A 9,253-nucleotide genomic window follows, 5' to 3' on the forward strand; every position below is an offset into this window, starting at 1 on the left:
ACTGAGGCACAGAGAAGTGAAGTGACTTGCCCAAGGTCACACAGCAGACAAGTGGCAGAGCTGGGATTCGAACCCATGACCTCTGACTCCAAAGCCCGTGCTCTTTCCACTGAGCCACGCTGCTTATAATTAATGGTATTTATTGAGCGCTTACTGTGTGTAGAGCACTGTACTGAGCACTTTAGAGAGTACAACAGAGGTGGTAGACACGATACCTGCCTATAACGAGCCTGCAGTCCAGAGGATTAGAACTAGAATTGGTGGACATGAGGCTTGTCCTTCATATCTGGTCAGGAGATGCCATCATCACATGAACCCAAGTGCCCCTGGCCGTAACAGACACCAAAGATTATAATAATAATAATAGTTATGATGATTTTGATATTATGGTATTGGTGTAGTGGATAGAGCTTGGGCCTGGGAGTCAGAAGGTCATGGGTTCTAATCCCGGCTCCGCCATCTGTCCGCCACGTGATCTTGAGCAAGTCACTTCACTACTCTGTGCCTCAGTTCCCTCATCTATAAAATGGGGATTGAGACCGTGAGCCCCATGTGGGACAGGGACTCTGTCCAACTTGATTTGCTCATCTCCGCCCCAGTGCTTAGTACAGTGTCTGGCACATAGTAGGCACTTGACAAATACCATTATTATTATTATTATTGAATTAGTATTATGATACCTTAGAGAAGCAATGTGACCTAGTGAAAAGAGCATAGGTCTAGGAGTCAGAGGACCTGTGTTCTAATTCCAACTCTGCCACTTACCTTCTTTGTGATGTTGGGCGAGTCACTTAACTTCTCTATGCCTCGGTAACCTCAGCTGCAAAATGGGGATTCAATATCTGTTCTCCCTCTTCTGTACACTGCGAGTCCCATGTGGGACCTGATTATCTTGTCTCTACTGCAGTGCATAGTACAGTGCATGGCACTTAACAAATATCAAAATGATTATTATTATGATTATTGTATTTGTTAAGTGCTTACTATGTGCCCAGCCCTGTTTTAAGAGATGGACTAGATATGTTTGTCCCTTGAACATCTCCCAGGCCTCCTCCCAGCCCTCCCCCACCAGCCTGTGGACTACAAGCACCACGCATAGTCTGGCTGATTGGGGAATCTCAGCCAAGATACCTCACTTTGCTATGCCCACTGTAAAATGGGCAGAGTACTACTTGCTCCCCATTCCTTGATGCCCCTGGGATGATGCCATCTTCTGAACTAGGCAAAGTAGTACCTCCCCTCCCCCATCCCATCATCATCATCATCCCATCATCCCATCAACTTACTCACTGTATCTCAATCTCATCTATGTCCCCCCTGACCTCGCTCACATCCTGCCTCTGGCCTGGAATGCCCCCCTCCCGCTTCATAGCCAACAGACAATTACTCTCCTCACCTTCAAAACTTTACTGAAGGCACAACTCCTCCAAGAGGCCTTCCCTGATTAAGCCCTTATTTCCTCTTCTCCCATTGCCTTCTGCATCACTCTTATTTGCTCCCTTTATTCAACCCCCTTCAACCCCATAGCACTTACGTATATATCTGTAATTTTTCTTTTGTATTAATTCCAGTCTCACCCTCTAGACTATAAGCTCATTTTAGGCAAGGAATGTGTCTATCAACTCTGTTATACTGTACTCTCCCAAGAATTTAGTACTGTTCTGCACCCAGTAATCTCTCAGTAAATATGACTGATTGATTGATTGATCATTCCCCTGAGCTGATGCTGGCTTCTGTCCTGGTCATGGGCAACTTCTTGCCTTTACCCTTTCCTCTCCTTGTGGTACCTCCCATCCCCACAGCTGGGGGTGGGGGGGTGGGGGCGGGAGCCGTGGAGAGAGAGAGAGAAAGAGAGAGGAGACAAAAACAGGAAAAAAGCTGGTGTAAGCAGGCAAGAGGAAAGTCCAGACATGCAAACAATAGATATCCCGTGTCTGAATGACTTTGGCGGGCCCTGGGAGGGAGGTTAGCTGGTCCAGAAGAGAGGCAGGAAGGGGACTAAAGTCTGGAAAGCCCTAGGCCAAAGTGTCCTAGCAAAGGTAGGAGTGCTAAACCCTAGGGGCAGAGATGGGGAGAGAAAAGCAGAAGTGAAATTGTTTCAGAGCAGAGGGAGCAGCGAGACTTAGGTGACCATAGAGAAATGCTGCCCCTGCACCCCCCAGACTCTGGGGCTCGGTTCAGGTGGTCTAGGTCAGCCTGCCAGCAGAATGTATATCGGAAATGCTGGACTATGCCAGACCACCGCTGGGCTAGTTGGAACCCCCGTCTGGCTGGGCCAGCCACTGCTGGGCTGGGCCAGACCTTGGCTGAGTTGAACCCAACTCCCCCACTGGGCTGGTCCGGCCCCCTGCCAGAGTAGGTGAATGGGCCTATAACTAGGCACCATTCACATCTGGCCCTGATGAGTCCTCGGTGGGGGGCGATGGGCAAGAGGGGATGGGTGGGGCTAGAGTGGGGCTAGAGCCCCTGTCCCTGGGTGGGGGAAGGATGGGATGCTGGACTACTGCTGGGGAAACACATTTCAATAAGTCAGTGGTGTTTGTTCCCTGAATGCTTACTTTGCACAGAACACTGTAACAAACCCTAGGGAAAATAATAATAATGATGGTGTTTGTTAAGCACTTACTACGTGCCAAGCACTATTCTAAACACTGGGGTAGATACAAGGTAATCAGGTTGTCTCACGTGAGTCTCACGATCTTAATCCCCATTTTACAGATGAATCCAATAAAATAAAGTTGGTAGACAAGATCCCTGCCCTCAAGGAGCTGACCATCTAGTCCTCTTAGATCTCCAAGAATGTATTGAGACCTAGCGGGAAAAGAGTCAGAAAACTTGGGTTCTAATGCCAGTTCCACTACTTACCTTGGGCAAGTCACTTAGCTTGTCTGGGCCTGTTTCCTCATCTGTAAAATGGGGCTAAAATATCTGTTCTCCCTCCCCCTTAGACCATGAGCCCCATGTAGAGCAGGGACTGTGTCTAATATGATTATGTGTATTCACCCCAGTGCTTAGTACAGCACTTGCTACATAAAGAGTGCTTAACAAAATATTGTTATTATCATTGCTATTATTAATATTATTACCCTGTTGGGCACAACTGTATTAGCTCAGACAGGAGGAAATAGTTTTAAACTCTCTGGGTTTGAACTAGATGGTATGCTCCACTAAATTATCAGCTCCTGGAAGTTAGGGATCAAATCTACCAACTCTATTACACTCTCCCAAGCACATATTTCAGGGCTCTGCCCACAATAAGTGCTCACTAAATATGATTGATTAATTGATTGATTGACCTGGGTGCCAAGTCATGACCCCAGAGAGATAAAACCTACTATGAGCTCAACAGGAAGGGCCCCTAGCCTTGTGTAGGAGCAGCGGGGGACACTAGGGGAGTTTGAGGAGGTAGAGAGAGAGAGAAAGAAAGGGGAGGAGGTGGCTCCAAGAAACAAGGGTTCAGGTCTTCCACTTTCTCCTTCCTCCTCTTCCTCCCCTTTCTCTTTCTCCTCCTTCCCTTTCTCCTTCTTCTCCTCTTCCTTCTCCTCCAAATCCTTTTCCTCCTCCTCTTCCTAATCCTTCTCCTCCTCCTTTTCCTCCTTCTTCTCTTCCAAACCACTTGCCCCGTCCACACTTCTTTTATCATTCAGAAGAGTCTCTTGATTGAAAAGGCCCCTAAGGCATTTTGTAAATAAAAATCCTTTAATTGGGAAGCTGTTAACTTCTCAAAGAGAAATTTTAATTTCACTCCTCCCTCCTTCCACTTCCCCAGCCCCTTCCACCAATCTAAGGTAAAATATGCCAAAGGCGAATAGAGGCAGCTGTGCTTCTGCTGTGGCCTGGGGTGGGGGTGGGATGGAGGAAGGTCTCCCCATCCATCCATCCATCCATCCATCCATCCATCCATCCATCCATCCATCCAACCACGCATACTTAATTTAGTTATCTTTCCAACTCCTTGGCTAGACAGAAGAATAGAACTGGACAAACTCCTTCTCCACTGCACAAACCATCATGCTTTGCTCCTCCTGTCCTCTCTGTTAGCCTCTAAGAGGGCCCAGGAGACAGACAGACAGACAGACAGATAGACCTTCATCCCCTAGCATCCCCAGGCATATAGTTCCCTCTTCTCTACTACTCCAAACTAAACCCCTGCATCTCCCAGGGCTCGGATGGCCACCAAGAGAATTTCAGACCCCCAAACTAAACTGATGATAGCGTGACTTCTGATAAGGTACTTTAATAATGTTCTTTATAGATGCCATAAGGACATAGGGACACACCTGAAGAGGTTCTCTGAGGGTGTTCACAGATCCTATAAAGTGCCTCTAACCCCCCTCCCCTTAATACAAAACCCCTGTCTTGCCCTCCGAAGTCTCTCTATGCACTGGTGCCACTTCTAAGCTATGGAACTTGGCAGCAAGAGCCAAGAGGAAGGAGGCTGAGGCTTGAAAACCAAATAATAATTATTAAGGTGGTAATTATTAAGTGCTTACTCTGTGCCTACCACTGTACTAAGCACTGGGGTAGACATAAGATAATCAGGTTGGACACAGTCCCTGTCCCAACTGAAGTTCACGGTCTAAGGGGGAGAGAAAACAGGATCAGATGCCCATTTTCCAGTTGAACAAACTGCAGCATAGAGAAGGTAATGATTTGCCCAAGGTCATTCAGCAAGCTGGTGGCAGAGTCAGGATTAGAACCCAGGTCCTCTTGACTCCCTGGTTGATTGAGTCTTAGGCCCTGCTCTTTTCACTCGGCCACGCTGCTCTCTAAAAATTCACTCATGAAGGTGTCCAGTTCTGTAACTGTACCTGGCATAGGGCAAGCCAGCTGAAAACCAGACAGTCTAGAGTCCAGATGAGTGCTTAGACACCAGAATGTCTGGTTGGTTTATTTTCTGCATCCAGCCTCCTCTACCGCACTCTTGCTGCAGAGTTCCACGGTTCACATGTGGCACCAGCATTCCCAGAGATCTGAGAGGCTCTGGAGCCAGTGGGAGGACCCCCTGAGAAACGCTCTAGGATCCCACGTGATTGACAAACATCTGCATAATGGCGAGTGTGAAGTCATTGTGTCACATTGTGTGCCCATAGCAATGTGTGTGACATCCCGTGCGTCTCCCTTTCTAGTATTCATGAGGGTCATCTCTAGCCACTCTGCTCACTGCCCTTCCTGTGGGGACATCAAATGAAGGGCCGGGAGTTGGCTCTTCCTGTCCAGATCTTTGGCCAACACCACTCTGTGACTAGACCAAGATTGGGAGAGACCACGGAGCATGGGAGATGGGGGAGGAAGGGTTCAAGGTTCATGTCTGTCTATCTCACTCTTGATCACCTCTAGCCTGCAACTCCCTCCCACTTCACATCTGTCAGATCACCACTCCCCCCACCTTCAAAGCTTTATTAAAATCCAAGGGGCCTTCCCCAACTAAGCAGTCATTTCCCTGACTCCCTCTCCCTTCTGTGTCACTATGCACATGAATCTATACCCTTAAAGCACTTGAACTTCACCACACTCCCTGCCCTAAAGCAGTTATGTACACATTGGCTATTTATTTTAATATCTGTCTTCCCCTCTAGACTGTAAGCTCCTTGTGGGGAGGAAGCATGTCTACCAACTCTGTTGCAGTGTATTCTCCCAAGCACTTAGTACAGTGTTCTGCATAGAGTTAGCTCTCAGTAAATACCACTGGTTGATTAATTGATTCTGGGCCAGACCCCCAGAAAACCTAGACTCTCCATTTTGAAACCTAGCCCTTTAGACTGTAAGCTCCTTGTGGACAAGGAATGTGTCTACCAACTCTGTTTTACTGTACTCTTCCAAGCGGTTAGTATGGTGCTCTGCACATAGTAAGTGCTCAACAATGATTGGTTGATGGAGTGATTCCTCTTTTGTTCTCTGTGGGAACACCTGCTGGGAGGTCCGGGACAGTGACCTGTGGGCCCGGCGGCTGGCTCTCAAGGACCATGGGACGAAGCCAGGCCTGGTCACTCAGAACCCGACACATCGCTCCGTCCTGAGGATGAGTCAGCCAAGACACACCGCTGCCACAAGGCCCAGCTTCAGGGCACCCAGGGAGGCTGTGGCTGCGTGAGGGAAATGTTTATTTTGTGCTGTGCCAGTGCCCGGGATCCAATTTATTTCCTGGGAGTCCTCATTAGCACTGATTGTATAGCAAGTGCTGGGCAAAGTTCTCAAATAAATACTCTTTATCAAAGCCTTCAAGTTCTGAGACATAAACAGCAACAACAAACCCAACATGGAGGCCGAGATCACACCCCTGCATCCTCCTTCTCTTCCTCCTCCTTCTCCTCCTCTTCTCCTCTGTGATCACGACCACTGCTAGTGTTTGGATATCCTGGAGCCCCCTCATCTCCCCAGCCACGCCCTTTATGATGGCCTGAGGGAGCCCCCAGCAGCCTGGGAGCACATAAAGCTGGAAGAATAGGTCTCTCCCTACTGGGTACCCCAACAAGATAGATACCCAAGAGCTTTCCATGTAATCTTCCATGGCAGCAGAATGGGCCTGCCAGGGGAGCTAAGGGAGGCATCCCACAATCCCCAGGGAAGGAATGTTGACCAGAGCTCCTACTCTAAGCAAGACTGCGCTCCTTCTCCCCAGCAGCAAGGACACATTTCCAGGATGCCAGGACACTAAGCTTCTCAGAATTGGTGATATCATCCTGTTGACATCAGAGTTGGGTAGGGGCAGGGGAATTAGAGAGGCCAGAGGAACTGTTTCCCCCAACCCCACTTCTGGATAAGGGCAAGAAGCATACTTTGACCTTCAGGCCTTAGGGCAAATGTTCAGTGCCCTTTGCCCTCAATGGGTCATTACTTGTGTCATGGGAAGCAGTATGGCCTAGTGGAAAGAGCCCAGGCCTGGGAGTCAGAGGCTCTGATTTCTAATCCTGACTCCACCACTAGTCCATCTGTATGACCTTGGGCAAGTCATTTAACTTCTCTGTCCCTCCATTTCCTCAACTGTTAAATAAGGATTCAAGGCCAGTTATCTCTCCTACTTAGACTATGAGCTCCATGTAGGACAGGGGCTGTGTCCAAACTAATAACCTTGTATCTACCCTAGAGTTTGGACTAGTGTTTGACACAAAGTGAGTTCCTTAAAAAATATAACAATAATAATAGTAATATCAATGATTATTTAGACTATGAGCCACATGTGGGGTGGGGACTGTGTCCAACCTGATTATCCTATATCTACCCTATAACTGACACATATTACTATTATTTACCGTGGTCAAGAAGGAAAAAATCACAACTTTTAATTTTTATTTACTCCTTGTACTCCTCAGGGGAGTGAAGAGAAAGCTGGTAACATTCTTTATAGTCCAGTAACAGTTTGCATCAACCATAAGACAGTGTTAATTAAATCAATCAATAGTATTTACTGAGGGCTTACTGTCTGCAGAGCACTGTAATAATTTCTAGGGAGAGGACAGTGGAGTAAGGCTACCAGGGCTTTTTTTCCCTCTAGAACCATTTCCTCCAAACACCTCTGGCTTACCCCAAAAGCTGAATGAGCTGAACTCACCCCCTCACTCCCAGCCAGACAGCTGAGCCAAAGTTGGTCCATGAAAACCAAATGCAGACTGGAAGGGAGGCTAAGCTGGTGTGGATAACCTTTTCACCCACTTCTCTGACTCCAAAGCTGTTCTCTCCGCATTCCTATGGAAGCAGCATGGCCTAGTGGAAGGAGCACAGGCCTGGGAGACAGAGAACCTGGGTTCTAATGTTGGTTTAATGAGATGCTCTTTGTTTTAATGAGATGCTCTTCCCCTCGATTCTATTTATTGCCATTGTTCTTGTCTGTCTCCCCCGATTAGACTGTAAGCCCGTCAAAGGGCAAGGACTGTCTCTATCTGTTGCCAATAAGTACATTCCAAGCGCTTAGTATAGTGCTCTGCACATAGTAAGTGCTCAATAAATACTAAGCGCTTAGTACAGTGCTCTGCACATAGTAAGCGCTCAATAAATACTATTGAATGAATGAAATACTATTGAATGAATGAATGAATGAATGGTTTGCCACATGTCTGCTGGGTGACCTTGAGCAAGTCACTAACTTCTCTGTGCCTCAGTTACCTCACCTGCAGAATGAAGCTTTAATATGTGTTCTCCCTCCTAATATATTTACTCATAGTTGTCCCACTCTTTTCCAAAATTTTTGCAACCCCAAAACTGGAGAGGGGCTTTTACTAAAGGAATTATATCTAACAGTAATGGGAGCAGGAGAAAAAAGAAGGGAAGACTAAAGTGGAGGAAGAAAGGAGGGGAGAAGTAGGAGAAAAATAAGAGGGCTCTTGAGATGGTGTCCAATCTGATTAATTTATAACTACCTCAGCACTTAGTACAGTGCTCTGCATAGAGTAAGTACTCAATAAATATGATCGATTGACTATCAAATGTCCAAAGTCATCTATCCAAATGCATAGATGATGCAGAAGGGAGAGTGAGCCAGGAAAAAGAGGGCTTAGTCGGGGAAGGCCTTGTGGAGGAGATGTGACCTTAATAATGCTTTGAAGGTGGGGACAATGGGGGTCTGGCATATGTGGAGGGGGAGGGAGTTCCAAGATAGGGGGAGGATGTGGTAAAGGGTTAGCGGTGAGATAGATAAAATTGGGGCACAGTGAGTATGCTGGCTCTAGAGGAGCAGAGTGTATGAGCTTAGCAGTTGTAGATTAGTGAGGTGAGGTAGGATGAGGTGAGCTGACTGAGTGCTTTAAAGCCAGTGTTAAGGAGTTCCTGTTTGATGTAGAGGTGGTTGGACAGCCATTGGAGGTTCTTGAGGAGTGGAGAGACATGGACTGAACGTTCTTTGGTCCTCTGACTCCCAGTTCCGTGCTCTTTCCATTAGACTACACTGCTTCTCTAGACTTCAGGGAGATGCTCCTGCCTCCAGCCGCCCTCCCGGACCTCGTTGCCCACCCACGTCATCCCACAGCCCAAGGATGCCAGCTCCTTCAGAAGGCTCAGAATGGACTACTGACAGTGAGCTATCTGGACAATCAGACCAGAAGGACCCAGGGTCCTGGTGAAGGGTGGAGGATGGTGCTGGGATGCTCCATGCTCAACAGCTGCTCAATTCCAACATCTCCTGGGAAGGAGGAAGCCAGAACAGAGCCACACAGGGAACCTCTCCCCACTGGGTCTCAGCCCAGGAGCAGCATGGCAACAGCCCAGCACAGAGTGCAGTGCAGGGCGCTGGATCCAGGGGCCCTCTGGTAGCCGTCCT

The sequence above is a fragment of the Ornithorhynchus anatinus genome, chromosome 5, assembly GCF_004115215.2.
Source record: "Ornithorhynchus anatinus isolate Pmale09 chromosome 5, mOrnAna1.pri.v4, whole genome shotgun sequence".
Lineage (NCBI taxonomy): Eukaryota > Metazoa > Chordata > Mammalia > Monotremata > Ornithorhynchidae > Ornithorhynchus > Ornithorhynchus anatinus.